The 17,615-nt window shown below is 43.2% G+C and overlaps 1 protein-coding gene across 3 annotated transcripts in view; it reads left to right on the forward strand.

The window, feature by feature from the left end:
• The window catches only part of plxna2 (plexin A2), a 169,066-nt gene that overhangs the window by 50,141 nt on the left and 101,310 nt on the right, over positions 1-17,615 (forward strand). The gene's annotated exons all lie outside the window — the stretch shown is intronic.

Consider the following 17,615-nt stretch of genomic DNA (forward strand, 5'->3'; position numbering starts at 1 on the left):
GCTCAGCATGGGACTATCCAAGTGTAGTTAACATGTATGGGAGTGGATTAACATGGAGGCCTCTCTCCTCAGGCACACTCTGTCACAGATCTGTCAGGCCTCTTGGAGACCCCTCACAGCACTGCTCTCATCTGTCAACAGGCAGTACCCTACTGACACACACAGGAACAAAGGCATGCATGTACATACACATACATACACACATATACGTGCAGATGTATGGCTGTGGATGCATGCATACTGCACATGCACCCGCGCATAGAAAGGATATAAAGTCTTATACACATACAACACCAGCTTATGTGGCCTCAGGGACTGTATCTGAAGTTTTTTTTTTTTCATCGCATGAATTTTGAAATATGTCGGACATTAAAAATGATGCATTTATTTCCTCAGACGACCCACTAACAGTAAACCGCAGCCTGTCAGATGCAAATACCAAAGTTCTTGTTTAATTTATGAAAGACAGCTGTCCGGGGTTGTAGGCTGATGCTAACAAATAAGTTGTGAGAAAGTTAGACATTTGATGAAATCGTTTAATGTTTTATCCGCATGTCTGCGAAGTCATCCTATAAATCAAACTGAACTCAATCCAAGAGACGCACATAGTTCCTCTTTTGTCATAGTACTTCACAGCTTTTTCATTACAAGAAAGTTCCACAGATATGCAGTCTGCTGAATGGTGGCTAGTAAATTTAATAGAAAATACCCTTTTCTATTTGTCTAAATTTTCAACAGAATGACATTTTAACACCGAAAAGTTTCCAGTTACACTGTATGTGTAGCAACACACTGCGCGTGAAACAACATATTAGCTGCCTCTGAAAGATCAAAGACTTAACACAGATGAGAGAGTCCCATGCTTAATTAACAGTAATTAGTACATTCCTATACCTTAGTTACTGTGTGTTGTCTGCTGTATTACATCTCTAGGCCTTATGAAAGCATTAGAGGCAATTTTGTCTCATCTAAGCTACTTAGTGTATTGTTTGTGTCGTTGTAGTTGAGTAACTCTGAAGTGCTTTTCTAGACACTGGTTGACCGAGCAACCAAATGGATAGCCAAACAATACAGTGCATCACGCACAGCAACAGCTCCGATCATCCTAATGCAAGTATAAACCAAGATAAGCTTTTAATGAAGTCATCATCCTTCACACAGACACAGACAGAGAGGCTTAACACACAAACACCCACATATCATGCATGTAGGCACTGATGCACTCCACTGTTTAGCTGTAATACATTTTGTCCCCTTATAATATGACGACTCTAAATGAGGTCTGTATCTTTCTTCTTACCACGTTGAGTTCATCACCTCAGATGAGGTTCTGTCGGGCTATAAGGGAGGTCATGGATGCGTGGAACATGACCGCCATAAATAATAACGTTATGGATTCCAGAGGTCAATCAGCCGTCACGCCGCGTTAAAGGATAGGTGATTGATTTGACCAAAAGATGATCGATATGTGACCCCACTGAGACGCACTTCCCCATACCCCAGCCTGTTAAGGTGTCAATTGTGTGTATGTGTGTGTGTGTGTGTGTGTGTGTGACTTTGTGTGTCTGTGTGGTGGGTTGCAGGCCAAGCTAGCGGTCATGGCCGCTCAGTCATCCGGGGAACTATGGGAGGCAGCTGCACTCCTCAGATCTGTCTCCTGCCCAGCAGGAGAGCCGACTGGGGTGAGGTGGGCAGGGGATCGACAGGAGGGAGGGTGGGTAGGTTAGAGAGGAGGGAGGGATAGTCAGGATCTCTGTCTCTGTCTGTCTGGCTGCTGGCTGCCGGCGGCACGTCAGCTGGGCCTGTTCCCCAGACCCCCACCCCACCCCACTACCCCATTTCGCCATCCCAACCTCTCTCCCCAATCAGTGATGGACGGATGGTTTGGATGAGGAGGAGGCGCATGGCCAGTTAGTTCCGCCCCACAGCAGCCTGCTTTATTGGGCCTTCATTGGGGATTATTGTTATTGAATTATGGAGGGCCTCCCTTCAGACCAATCTCTGGCAGGAAGTAGGGACGGCAGGCCTTCACACAACTGCTGATGTGTGACCCTCTTTCCCGCCCTCCTCACCCCACCCCCATCCTCCCAATTCTGCTCCATTCTCATAACTTCAGCCGGCCACAGTTAGCATAGTCACCATTTGGATCCCTTACATGTGCACACACACCGATACAAGCGTAGCCACGTGCAGGTATACACACTAAGGCACACACACATTCAGATGGCAAAGGAATGCGCCATTTATAGTCATTTGCCTTTCGGCTGGCATTACCCAAGCATTAAGAGAAAGGAAGAATAAATAAATGGAAAGTGTGAGACAGACAGATGAGGTGTATGAAGGGGTTCATATGGGGAGAGCTCTGCGTTTGGAGGGGGGTCTGTCTCTCCATATTGCTGCCTGTCTGTTCACCCTGGTCTATCCCCGTCACTGCCCTCGAGACTTCTGCATTCCTCACACTCATCCCTAAACCCCCTACCGCTGTCTGGCCTTAACACCCCTCTGCCCCAACCCTCACACATGTGTTCAGTCAAGGGGCACAGACCAAGACACCCAAGAGACTGAAAACCATTTATGCATGTATGAACGTTTGCGCACACACACTCAAATTCACGCACACACACACACACACACACACTCGTCATCTGCTCAGCACCAGCCTTTGTAAGGAATTGAGATTATGATTCCCTATTGTGCTGCACCCAGAGGATTACAGTAGGTGATCCTGGCTTTGCTGATGTCTGGGACCTTCGTATATACTGTAGATTAGACACTGTAATTTATATAGAATCAGAGGATTGGTTGATGTCAGGAAACTATCATGCTTAGACACCAAACTGAATTCTTTGCAGTGATGTTTAGCCGATTATTAGGAGGTAATCTGGTTAAAGACACACTGTTGGCTAAATCGGAGGGATTAAGTTTATATCCACCAGGAAATAGTTCATGATACCATGGCTGCCCCATTTATGTTTCCTTTTGACCCTCTGACACACTCTATTCCCTTTTCACATGAAATAGCTTATGAAGGGATTTGTGACCTTTGACCTTAAGCGACTCCCCACCCCTGATGGCTTTACACCTATGTGAAAGAACATATGACATCTGCGGCTCTCGTTTAGTACCCAGGTCTCTCCATACGGGCAAATAATCCTCTTGGGACAGCAGTGTTTCCCTGCAGAATTTATAAAATCATAATAACAAAGCTTTAGCTGTTTTTTTCTGTTTGTTGTGTAAAATTAACCAATCTGAAATGACTGTCACAATATACTGTCTACAGTATATTGTGATAAAACTTGCAGTAAAACACCACAGAACCCAGATTGTTTTCCCTACCCCTCTCAGGTACAGTGGAATAATCTTTACCCAGCTGAAACTGATCCTAACACAGCTTATTATGGCCCCTATATTTTACCACAACAGTGTGCGATGAGTTCACTATTCCTCTCACCATCTGCAGTTTTCTCTCTCACACTCCACGCTAGGTGGGACAGTGAATCATGTGCATAACTGTTGTCCTCATGGCTCATTTTGAATGCACTATGACCTTTCGCTCCTAACAATCCCTCCAGGGAGAGAGTGTGTGTGTGTGTGTGTGTGTGTATGTGTGTGTCTGTGTGTGCCTCAAGGGGGTATCCACTGTCTGCCCCCTCTAAGACAGAGAAAATACCTCCCCGGGTCTGCCAAAAACCGTTAACTAACTAAACAACCCATTCTCCTCCTCCCTCCTCCTCTTCTTTCTCCTCATAGTTACTTCCCACATATGGACACAGTTATTTAGCCTCTTGTTGTAGGGGAACAAAGAGAGTGTAAGCAGCGGTCAGAGGGGGGGGGGGGGGGGGAGAAATGTAGACGCATTATATCAATGTGCTATGAATCCTCCCCACAAAGCCTCCACTCTTCTCATCTGCCCTCCCCTCCTCCTTCTTTCAAAAGATGGAAAAACAAGCTGTTAGGTTTTTGTTGACCCAAACATTTATGTGGTTTTTACAGTAAGAAGAACAAGGAGGCGAGACACGGAGAGAAAGAGGAAAAGAAAAGACATGAATTTTTCCAGAAAGAGACAGAAAGCCCAATTGTGGGATAACAGGAAGCCAGATAGTTATGGGGGGATCTGGACCGAGGTACCCAAACATGGAGCCGTCTGGCCGGAGTCTGTGGTCAGCTCATGAAAAAGAGAAAATGGAGAAAGCGGATATAATTTTAATGTGGGTCTTACAGTTTAGTTTCCTTAGCTAATTAAAGACAAAAAAAAGGACACTGTAGCTGATCTGCTAGCTTAGCTCATACTAACGTTACATTAAAATCAAGGTATCAATTACATTTAGCTTTGAAATCTGAATTTGAAAGTGTAAATGTGTGAAAGGAGAGAAACATTTCTTCTCAGGAGAATGATCTCATCCCTAAATCTGGCCGAGTGGTGATACAGCAAGAGTAAGAGAAAATGCCAGTATATGTAACATGCTTCCTTTTTGGATTTCACGGTAGTTTTGTATGCTTTTTTGGCAGAAGATTTTTTAGTGTAACAAAACCCTCTACGGCCCCTGCTGCTAATGCTAGACATTACCTCACAAAAGTGGATTTATACAGAGGAAATAGCTAATCCCTCAGGTAATATAGGCATGAATCAGTCAGGCCAGACAGCAGGAAAGATCATGCTTGCTCCCTCTCTTAGCCCCAGACACAGCAGAGATAGCCCCTCAGTGCTGTAGCTGCACTGTATATGTGGAGGAGAGGAAGAGCTGTCACAACCCTTTATACTTTTCACTCTCGCTGTAGCTTAAGGCTAGAGCATAGAGTGCTGTGTGTGTGTGTGTGTCCGTGGCGGCAGTGCTGTTTGAGCAGGAAAGAATAAGGGGTGGGGGATTGTTGTTTTAAGTCCTTGCGGTTATATGGCTTGCTGGCTAAAGAGTAGACGCCCATTTACGCACACATTGCAGAGCACATGTGTGGGCAAACCTGTATGTATCTCATAGCAACACACAGATACACACTTATAGACTTATAACTGACAAGTTTGGAGCACCTTGCTGCTTCCTGTCTTATTTTGTGATCCTGGGAATATGCACCAATCAAGCACGGCATCAGATTGTGTCTCCTCCCCTAGGGTGTTATTGCACATCCCCAATTTCTCCTCTGCACACACTACGCACACTCACACACACAAACCGGCTGGGTGCTGACCGGCACTAATGCCCTAATGGCGCTGTCCTACATACTTGGTATGCAAGTGTCTGTTGGCAACCTCACTCGCCCACCCTGAGCTGGAGGCGGATTGAGAGGAGAGGGCAACAAGATGGGAGGAGAGGGCTGTCTTTGGGCTGCCACACACACCTCAACTCGTTTCTCATGTTCTGCTCCTACTACAGTTCACCGCTGGAACGGCTTCGAGGCCAAACCATTCTGTTTTGAGAAAAAAAGAGATTGATTTCACTATTTTTCATCCTTCTGTAATCCTGGAAGTCTTCAAATAATACTATTATTACTAAGCATCACCGTTTCATGAGCACAGTTATTTGGATAAAAAGAAAGATAAAGAGAGTCTTTATATTTGTTAACACCAGCAGTCAAACAATGACAGCTTTTGTTGTGCTTCATGCCCACTGTTAAAATTAGAAACAACAACTACAATTGCACTTCATTTAATTGCTTGTTGTCCCTCCGTGTTAGTTTTTTGTTCCATTTAACAGAGCCGGTACTAGCTGTGTGCTGTGTTCAGTGGGGACCGGTTTTGGTTTTCAAGCTGGTCTCAAACCAAGCCTATAACTTTTGCTTAAAATTGGCCATGTCTCTTTTATAATGGGATAAAGGCACATTTCATTTCCCTACATTTCCCAATAATGTATTTAGTCTGTCAGTTTTTTTTCCAAGTCTATCTTAATATAACTCTCACATGCCATATACTTTGAAATAATCATCCCTCCCTGACTCTACAGTAGTAGAGGAAAATCTAAACTCCATGAAGTCCACAGTCCTCGTTCTGTACAAAAATTCATTCAGCTTCAACAGTTATAGTTAGTCTAATCCTGTGCACATTTTCCAAAGTTGCGGTCTTGTTAGTACAAAATTCCTTCTTTTTGTTTCCTCGCACTTTTTGTTTCTTTGCTGAGCTGTGGCAGAAAGTTTACATCCCGGTAGCTGCATTTAGGTTTTTTGGTGGGACAAAAACACTGGCAGTAAAACTACACACAACTGCCGAGATGAAGTAACAACTCAAATAGGCTTTGCATATTGCAGAAACCCTGCAATAGCTTTGGCTAAACTTTGGTATGTTTTTTTGCACGGAGCGAGGACGTGGATTTTGTCTCCAGTTTCTTATGATGTTGTTGCTCTGAGAAGGTATTGCTCCACAGTCAGTACAGAGAAGAGGAATGATTACAGCAACCGATAGTTGTTAACTCATTTTATTGAGTTCTAACACGTGTCTTCTAGCGAGGGGACGGTGTATTAACTTCTTGTTTTACTCTGTTGCTGACATTTAAATTTTTATCCTTGAAATGCTAAAACAATATCAATTAACATTTTTATCGACATAGCTTTCAAAAAGCTGATAAAAACTGAAGATATCGTGTTTACCCATTTCCCAAATGTGACCTCCAGCCATAGTGGAGAGTGTGTAGCCATCTCTGCTCACCCTCAGCCCTATACACGCCACGTGGCGCTGTATGTCTGTCAGTGTTAGTGTTATAGACAGAGATGATTTGACAGAGCTGGCTGGTCATCACAGTCTGCACCCTGAGCACAGGAAGTGCCACTGTCTGGGTTTCTATTTATCCATCCATACCCTGAACCCTCCACCGCTCCCCACTCCCCTTTGCATATGGAAGAGGGATGCAGAAGCTTTGCAGTATGATGGAGGTGTGTATTGACCCAGCAAGGCAATGAGGATGGAATACTAATAGGGTTAATAGAATTAATGTTGCTGTCACCCTTGGTTGGGGAGGAGTGTCAGGCTTCTCGCCTGCTGTTTGCAAGCTGATTGCTTTTTGCTTGCTGTAGCTATATTCCGGCTCCGACTTGGACCGTATCTCTCTGTCTCCGACTCTCATTGTTATCTTCTGTCTCTCTACATCTCTGCCTGTCTTGTTCTTTTTTACTGTATCTTTCTATTCCTCACTCATTCTCCCTTCAAATGGATAAAAGCTGCTTTAATAATCTACCTTTGTCGCAAATGTCCTTTGTTCATTCAGTTATTGATTTTATAAAGTGGTTGTGATCTATAAGTCTTTATATTGCTTGTGTCCTTGCATAGGGGCCGCATGTGTGTTACCTTGTTTTGTGTGCGTGTGTGTGTGTGTGTGTTTATGATTCTGCGGCTGTCCTAAGGCAGGCAGAGTGTGTGTAATAATGGAAGGTTGACATTTAAAGCAGTGTATTTAGTGCCACTGAATTAGCATACTTTAACTGGCTGGTCTATTCCTTCTCGAGAGAAGCAGGCATTAAATCCTGACGCAAGATTGGTGGGCAATTTTAAAGAGCGTTAGTGAAGATTCATAGACTACAAAATGTGCTGGCATTACACACAAACACACACACACGCACGCACACACATACACGGTCTCCGTCTCTGTCTCCCTCCGTTTTCAACTTACTCTGACCCAAGTGTACGCTGCTCGTCTATTCTGCATACGCAGCATTTTCCTCTCCTGCCGCTTCAGAGCATGTGTATGAGTTATGAGGGGATGAGAGAGGATGGGGGAGTGTGTGTGTGTGTGTGTGTGTGTGTGTGTGGGTGTGTTTGTGTCTGAGTGTTTGGGGGGATAAAGGAAGATACTCTGTCACCAACACATGTCTCTACTGATGAGTATCTGATCCCCTGGTCTACAAGAAGATGCAAGCCTGTTGCTGTTTTGCATGTATAATGTACAAATCGGGATACACAGCTGCACTCAGTGTCGGTATAGTCTCTGTGTACACAAGTTTGTGTCTGCTCTGATCATGTGTTTGTGTTGCTCGCAGTAAATGTCATAAATGTGCATAGAAATGTTGGGAACACAAGACCATAAGTCATTCTTCACAGTGTTTTCTAATTAGCGGACTAATGAATCAAGGCCTTGTTTACTGCTCTCACATGGAACGAATATGCCTGAAAGTCATTAGCTAGTTTTATGTGCGGATAGCATTACACATGCTCGCTCGGACATACTTTACATAGCGAAAGTGAATGTTGTCTGGCTGTCTATTAACTCGGCTGTATTATTTATGTACAGTAAAGCTATTTTTTAATTCAATTAGTGATTTGCTTTTCATGTGCAATATATTTCATGCTAAGTACATTGATCTCATTGGCTGGATAATTAGGCCACACACACACATGTGCGCACATTATCATTCATTTGTGTGGTATAGCATCAATTATACAGTACTATGGTAATAAAATAGATCAAATAAAAGCTTATTCATCTGATTATTGGATTTCAAACAGTGTAAAATATTGTGTCACACAGGTTGCATTATTAAGGAGGTCATTTCATCACCTTGAAGTAGTTTTTTCTTTTGATGTCACACTTGATTTACAGATAGTGTGAGAAAGTATTTCATTTCACTGTCTTAAAATGCTTTTCAATACACAATAATGTGAAGCAAGTATAACTTGCAGTGTGGAATATTCCGACATGATGACACAATGTATTTCTTTTAAATCCTGTTTTAAATAACTTCACATTTTATTTCTACATATTTGTATTTATGTATGGTCCCTAGTTGACTGTAAGCCCTGCCGTTATTAACATAAAGCGTATAAACTGAAAAATGTCAAATATAATCTATGTGATATAGAACAATGATGCAGTTCCAAAATGGAAAATATGAAGGAAAGCCTTTGTTTCAGTGTAGAAAACAAAATAAATGTGTGTGCGGATACCAAAGTCATAATGTTGGTGTTGTAACCATACCAAAAAACTATTAACCAAAGGAGATAAATCAAGTTTAACAAGAGTCATGACCCGACATATCCTGTTTTCAGTCTGAGAGAGTGTTTGTGCTGGAATGTCGTTGTTTCCTGGCAAGTTGATGTTACCGCATGTTCTCACAGGGGAAAACCACCACCGAAACAGTCAAAAGTCCCTTGAAGGACGGAGAGACTAAAAAAAATGATCAGCGCATTCTCTTAATCCTGAGCCAAGGATGGACTAAACAATAGCGATGACATAACAGTTTTTAATTACTCCAGGCATATCTATGCACACACTCACACACAGACACACGCATATTCGCACCAACACACGCTTTCAGTTGATTCCCTGCTGATCCCGTGCCCAAGGGGAGAGAGGTTACCATGGTAACCCTTGTCCAGCACAGGGGTTTTGGCCTGCTTTTCTTGTGAGCATGTTGAATGGGGTCAGACAATCCCAACTCCGACCCCCCCAACCCCACCCCACCCCCCCAACTCATCCATAGCATCACTGTCTCCCTGCAAAGGAGTGATTGGATAACCCCTGTCCCTCTCAGTTCATCCCACTTTCTTATCCCTTCCCCCTCTTACTTTGTTTCTGTCAGGCGACAAGGGTTAAAGGTTCACAGTGTGGTGTCCATCTTATCCTTGTCTCATTGTGGAAACCTACAGGAGGAGCTCTAATTATCCAAAGGCTGCTGGGAACTCGGTAGGCGAGAGGTGAAAGGTTGTGACATCGGTCTCTATGGTGCTATATGTGGTATGGGGTTGGTTATATGGTTTGGTGTGATGTCATATAAAAGAGAGACAGGCCTCCTCACCTGGTTGCCTCTCTGCACTGGCTTCATATCTCACTCATGTAAATTAATGTGACATTGTCATTAACATGTCCATTGGTAATTTCTATTCTGATTGATTGAGTTCATGGTGTGTTTATGTGATAAACACCTGGTCATGTAGGTTTTTGGGAGAAAAAAAAATGTTGTAGCGTGTTTGTGATGACTGAATTATATTGAATCAATAACTTTTAGAAAAGACGAGCTTTTATGGCAGCTGATTTTCAGAACACAACAATGTAACAGAAAATCCAAGGTAAAATAATACAGAATGCACTCAAGCACAGTACAGAAATACTTATTGACTGATCAAGGATGGCGCCAAAAATGAACAAAAATATGGATCTCGCAGATAACCACTTCAACATTATTCTGCTCCAAGGCTTTCTCTTTCTCTCTCTCTATGTATCCATCTTTCTATGTCATATATACTTGCAACCGGGCCTATCCTCTTTTTCTACCTCAACATTTCTCTCCTTTCCTCATGTCCTTTGCTTCTCCCCAGGCCCCTTCACGCTCGTGTCTCATTACATGTCAGAGAGGGCCTACATTAATGTGGCCTTGATGAAGACTGCACTGAGTGTCAGAACCTTATAGCAATATAATACATTCATCAATTGCATGCTCTCTCTCACGACCGGCAAAAACATCTCAGTAATATTAACCACAGCATGAAACATATAGGGAGGTTATTCAAGCTCACACATATTACAGGTGTAAAAGGTGGGCTTGATTGAAGTGCTTTTATATTCTCATTTGCTGTGCGGATCCCGCTGGCTATAATTTCCTAGTATCACACTCCTACCTGCCAATCTTGTCCCACATTTAAATCTCATAAATCCGGTGGGAGAAATTGAAACAATTTCAGCTAATTTTCCCCCTCACCTGAACCTTCTCTGAGCTACTTTTTGATTCACATATCTTTGTGATCTACTTTGAAGTATGCCTAGGGAGAAAACAGGAGGTGTGATATTTTCTTCTGGTTCAGACTGTTTGACATTCCTGTAATAACTTTTGTCTAACCATCGGTGCATTGGCTGTGTGTACTGCTTGTAATAGTTGTGTGACTGCTTTGTCCCTTGCTTATTTACTCATATAAAATAAGTGTAGCTTTTTCAACATGTACATCAGAGCAGTAAGAACTCCACCTTTGAAAAATCATTTTCCCTTGAGAGAATACTCCATTATTAGACGTCAGGCTGTGAAGAGGTATTTGTTGTTATGTTTTGTTCTTAGAACATGGCGTTGTTAAATATAACTGTGAGAGTGTGTGCATAAGTGTGTAGGCTTGTGTATAATCGTTTTTTTTTTTTGTCTTGGTATCATATCTTCTGAAGATACTGCAGGGCTAAGTAGTTGTCATCTCCAGGGTTGAAATGTGAATTCTGCTATGTGTCTGTTGGGAGTAGCCACAGCTCTGAATGGCATAGTCCTTTTTTCTCACACCTTACAATTTTTCAACTCTTTGAAACATCCTTCGTCTACATTTTGTATTTGTTTGATCCACCTCATCTTTCGCTCCATTAGCTCTCTCTATTCCTCCATTAGTCTCTCTGGACTTTTGAGGTCAGTTAACAAAGGAAAACTTACTGTGGTGTCAGCTGTTTAGTTTGTTTGTACAGACTGTTTTCTTTTTTCAATGCCATCGAGTGCCAGTTGAGTAGAAACTGTGGCGGGTGTACTGGTGAACCCCATTTTTTGAGGGCTAAGCTAAAAATCCCACCCACCACATCCCTCCGTTATGGTTTCTCTGAATTTTCTTGGCTCGTATCCATCACCGGCACGCTGGCCTCTGCTCAGTGTTTTAATGTAGAGCTAAATATAGGCTTCGCATTGTGCTGCTGTACTTTAATATGTGTGTTTGGGGTGATTAGAGTTGAGGCCTGATCTCATCCCACCACAGTCCCCTAATGCATGCCACGGTCTCTGGTTTCTATTTAGACTCAGGGGCAAACAGGGAAAAGTGCTGATATAATCATGTTTAGGGTTGTAAGTTATGTGACCGAGAAAGATGGCAATATTACAGAGCCGAAATGGAATTGAATGAGTCTTGGATAGAGCTATTATAGAGACGGCTGTTGTAAGATTGGTTGTTAAGCCTTACTTGGAATCAATTTAATAGGATGTTTGCTTTCGATATACACTGACGATCAATGATAGTAAAAAAAAAAAGGTCATTTGAATGGTTATCATGTGTGATTTCTTGGATACAGTCTCTTGCTGTTCTGTCTCCGTCAAGCAAACGGATGAGGGAAGATGTTGTAGAGGAGAGGGTTAAATGCTTTGTGTGTGGAGCAGAGAGGCAAATCAATAGGCTTTATGGTGCCCGGCCAAAAATATGAAGTAATTGCCCCTTGTATTGACTAAGGGCTCGGGTCATTTTAGCGGACATAGTGCCACCATATGAGCAGGTTAGGGAGAGAATTACGCTTACAGACAGAACCTGTGTCTGTTTCTGTCATTTACCCCCCTCCCCTCCTGCCCCCCCATACCTTATAGCCTGTTTCTTTTTTTCTCTCTTACTTTTCCTCCAATCTCTACATCTGTCCATTTTCCTTCACTCTCTCCCCCTGCTGTCCCCCGTGTTCCTCTCCTCCATCACCCTCTCCGGCCTCAGTCTGTCCAATGGGAAGTGACACATAGTACATATAGGCAGGCGGGCTAACATATGCCTTATGGGAGCTTATATTGTACAACAGGCACAGGAACAAAAGAGGCGGCGTGCTGGGCTGGTGGGAGCCATCACACACACACACATATACACAGCACATTTCTACATGCCGTTCTCTACTGACACCAGAATTCTTCAGCCTGACACTGGTGATGGATTAGATGCGTTATCGAGGCGGAGAGAGGCTCCATGTTTTCTCCCTTTGCGCGGAGGAAAAAAAAAAGCGAGAGAATGAGAGAGCAGGAGACACACACACACACACACACACAGACAGACAGACATAGGCAGCTGAATAGCCTGTACCTATTCCACCTGAAGTAAAGAAATACAATAACAGTCTGCTACATTTCAAGCCGGGTTTCCAGGACAGACATGTGAATAGATAGAGATAGTGAGCTACACAGTGTTCTGCCAACTGTTTGATATAGCCAGTTAATTTGAATCTATGTTAATGTGTGTGTATGTGAGAGAGACAGCTTATATATACAGTATATACTGTATATATTCAAGCGGCATGACCCCACTTGACTACAAAGCTCTCCCTTTCCTCAGCGGAGACTTGTTTGTAGTGTAACTGCGAGAGGTCAGTGCACAGAGATCGAGCAAGAAAGCGCGTGGTGGTGGTGGTGTGCTTTTGCAGAATCTAATCCAGTGCATGGGATCAGGCAGATAAAGGCAATGCCTATCACTTCAACACCCAAGACTGCTGAACTGGATTAGCGCAGATGCGGGAGATAGCTGCCAGATGGGTTACTTAGGGAGTTCAACTTTCACTCGCCAGTCTCTTTCTCTCTCTGTCTCTTTGAGTACAATGTGCATTTATGAGTTTCAGCCATCACAGCACAATCTCCCTAAAATCAACTCCTATCGTACTATTCTGGTACAAGGTGTAGGTGTAAAGACCTACAATTTGACTTAATCCCATCCCGGTACAAAGTGCGGAGTGTGCCATGCGTAGCGGTTTGGTTAAGGTTCCCGTGCGTGGGTTACAGTCTGCTCTGCCAGCTGAAATATGGTCGTAAAATAATGTACACCCTCAGATGGCTCTATATTGGTGTTGGCAGCCACCTGTACACATGTGTGTCCCGTTTCAGAAACACTAACCTCCCTCAAGGCTAAGGTTAGAAAATAGCATTTTTGCAAATCTGAAAAGAAAACAGCTCTCAGGTAATAGTTAACAGCTGTGGCCATTAAAGGAGAAACATTCTTTAAAAATTGAGTGACTAATGTTGAACAAACACTTGGAGACAAGCTGTAAAACAGAGACCAAAATCAGTAAATCACATGTCTTCCCTCGTGGTGTTTTGCATGTAAAAAATTGTTTATATTAGAATGTTTTCCCTTTAATACTAAATTTAAATACTGAGTGGCTTCTCACACAGTGTAGGATTATACAAATTTGGAAATCAGTCGCTTTGGCATTTTGCATATGTTGCATAACAGCGTCTATACAGGGAACCGCAGTCTCAGTCTGCTCTATCTCTGAGCAGCAGCATCCACAATGCACTGTAAACACATTTGATGCACTTTTACCCTGGATTTATTAAGCACTTTTCACTCAGCAAATTGCTTCACAAAGACTCACACGGTCGGGGATTCAGTGTCTGGCACAGCGTTCAAACCAGTGAGACCAAGGGAGAGAGAGAGAGAGAGAGAGAGAGAGAAAGAGAGAAAGCCGGAGAAGGGCAATTTGAATTGGAGTTTGGTCAATCTTCAAACGTTTTTTGCAGGGTGCTTACATGGTCTGATCAAAAGCACCCCACTGGCACAGGCTCTTGTAGCCTCAAGGGGAGGCCTCTGATGCCGCTGCCATGGCTTCCCTGCTGGCCAACCCCCCCCCCCACCTCCCACCAGCTTACGCTTGACTAGGTGCTGCGACATAAAGTTTGTACATAGAAACAAAAGTTGCTTTTTAAATCAATTTGTTCTTGCAGGATGTGGTCGCTTTGGAACTTTGCCCTCTCTCGTGCGTAGTGGCATGGGCAGTATATTATGTTTTGACAAGTATACTAATCACACTTGAAATTTAAGAAGATTAGAAGTATGCAATAAACATTTGATCTCATTGTAAAGCATCTGGTCAGTCTTCCTGAATGCTGTGAGTCAGGTGTTATGTCAAAAGTTGCAGTGTTGGGTTGCTAGCCACCCAATGAGTTTAGAAGCAGCAGAAGAAGTATTTCAGACAACAACTAAAGACAGCACTTTTGGTCATATTGGGTTTTTAATCGTTCTATAAAACTATATGGATTTCTGTGTCATTCTACACATTATAGTCCACAGTAAAACAAATGATCTCCATGCATAGTGGTATTCAAAAAGTTGATTTATACATTACACCAGAGGACTGCAGTACGAAGTTATCTAAAAGTGATTTTGAAAACTAAATATGGCAACCCTGCATGTGTTCCAGGATTTGTGGCTAGCTGATTAAGAACTCTTCCTACTCTGACGCCTGGGGACAGTTATTTCTGATCTAGTTCTCTCACAGGCATCTCTCACAATGGCTCTGCGTATGTCTGTTTGGATTTGTGCTTGTACATGGAGGATATTGTATGAATATTACAAGAAGTGTGAGTCTAAACCTTAGTTGCTTACAGTCATTTTTTCAATCTTCGAGGCAGTGCTGTTTTGCTTTTCTCACAAATATGAACTACACAGGTCACGGTGCTCCTGGTGTACATGTAGAATGTCTCTCAACACTTACATCCATTGTCACCTTTTCCCTCTTTACTTTACTCACTCGCAGCTCCCTGAAGCTGGTGATAGAGAGAGACAAGCTAATGGCTGTGGTGTTGAAATGTGGGACCATGTTAGACCGGGCCACAACCAAGGACAGCTCTCGGGGTCTCTGGGGCACCGGTGATTGGACCCTCCGAAAATAGAGGGGCTGTGATGTTGTCAGAGGGGCTTGAGGGTATGAATCCAACCTGTTAGCAGCCTTCTCACCCAGCCTGATAAATAATGCAGTGTCAAATGGGGCAGAGAGGGGATAGGTTTAAGTACCTGAGAGAGCAGGCTAAAGGTTGGAAGTAAAGCGACGCTGAGGAAATGGATGTTTTGGTCATGAGAGACGCTTACTCAGGTGGTAGATAGTGTGGGCTGGTGGAATTTTATAGCGTGGGAGTGAGTGAGGGAGTGTGGTAAAAAAGATGGAGTTTTTTGACAGAATTATTTTTGGTCTAGTAAGCATTGGTTTTTTCTCCATTTACTTGTTCAGTTTTCATTTTCCTCTTTTTCTGTCTCATTCGCCCACCCAGAAGTGAGCCTGCAAAGTACTTTCACGTTCAACTAACCCACTTCACACACACACACATTTCCTCACTTCCTTACAATGTTGTGGGTGTCTGTTTGTGTCTGTGCCTGTGTGTGTGAATGTAACACACTTTGTGAGATTTACAGCCACTATAGAAAAGCAGCTTCTTAATGTGAAAAGCAACTGGATGTGGGGGTGTTTGTGTGTACACCGAGGGATGGTGTGAATGCTTCTGGAGTGTTTGACTGTCAGTTATGTTAAGTCCATTTTCTCTGTATGACCCATAAGCCTAAACTGATGAAAAGAAAAAAGTAAATACAAAGTATAAAAGAAAGAGAGACAGAGAAACAGAGACACATTGCTGCACTCGTGATTAAATGTGTTTTCCTAACAGGACAGTTGACTGGTTAGTAATTGCTAGGCCTGATGTTTATGTTAAAGTATCTTGTTATAGTGTGTATTAAAAGCCAGAGAGTAGAGGTTTTTGTTCTGGACACGATCAGAGACAATGTTATGTGTGCGAGTGTGTGTGTGTTCCTCGCCAAATGTGAATTCAGAGGCCCCTGGACAGTGGTGAGAGACAGTGTGATAGTGATCTGATTCAGATGAACTGCAGGCGCGCAGGGGGATGGTCGGGTTATCTGGTGATCCCTAGTGGCAGTCTGCTAGGACACATATCACAGCATGACAGACTGCTCCTACGGGGGTGCACACACATAAACGCACACACACACACATAACATTCACACTGACACAGTAGTGAACAGAACAGCGCGGGTCTGGCTGTGCGCCGACATGCTTTATGGATGAGCATATTTGCTGAGGTCTCCCTCCGCACTGTAGTGTCAGTAACCAGATGAAGACTGGCACGGCCCCCACATCCTGCCTTTCTCCTCCTACATATGGTTTTCACATATGTCCTCTTTTTCGATGTTTGGATTAGCCTGCCAAGGTCAGACGTAGGTCAACTGTGGAAGGCTCGACCACTTTGAGCTCTGCTCCTTAACTGTGCCGCCTGCTGTCGTGTACTCCGCTAACCCTCAAGCTTTGAAGGCGAAACTCAAGGGGCTTTGTGTCTTACATCACTTTTCTCAGACTTGACCATCCAGCAGTTTGACACACATTCACACACACACACACAGACATGCATACACAAAGGCCCGTGTGTGTGCATGCACATTTGCTAACATACCCTCCCACCCTCCCAGTAGATCTTCTTTTGATAGACATATGACCTTGACTTTCCCCTCTGTGATGTTTTATAGCGAGTCTGGCTGCTCTTTGGTGCTGTCACCGTCTGAATAGATAGATGAATGTTTGGGTGGAGGGAGATAGGCGGGGATGGACAGATGATAGAGCCATCAGCTTTCATGGGTGGAGGAGGGCCTGGTGACATGTGACATCACAAGACATCTCTCACGCCCAGCATCAGGAAACCCATGATGCCCCTTGAGATTTACTGCCTGGGTTATATATTTGGCCAACAAGATCTGATGAATAAAGAAGAAACAGTGCTGGCATTAGCCCATGTGAGTCAGGGAGGGTCACGTAACTCATATAAGTCATTAGAATGCTTTTCTACTGTTTTTGTAGTTAGGTGGTCTTGGCCTCAAGTTCAAAGCTTTACTGTGGGAATACATCATTCATCAGGAGCAAGGGGGAAGAAAAACAGAGCTAAGGTTTCACAAAGGTCTAATAATATCAGCAGATAATTCTTAACAGTTGTTGTAACCCCATCCTGCATCACAGAGGGGGGGACATTTACTTCATTCAATAAAGTAAAACAATAAGTGCTACATATTTTTGACGAATGTGATAAAATTTGAGGTCAATTTATCACCTTTTTGTCATGTTTGTTCAATTTATTTTACTTTCACTGCCCAAACAGTCCTCATGAAGAGCCTCCTCTTACCCAAATCTCCGAGTGCTAAATGCTAATGATGGAATGTTTATCAAATATTG

Source organism: Thunnus maccoyii, chromosome 4 (assembly GCF_910596095.1).
Source record: "Thunnus maccoyii chromosome 4, fThuMac1.1, whole genome shotgun sequence".
Taxonomy (NCBI): Eukaryota; Metazoa; Chordata; class Actinopteri; order Scombriformes; family Scombridae; genus Thunnus; species Thunnus maccoyii.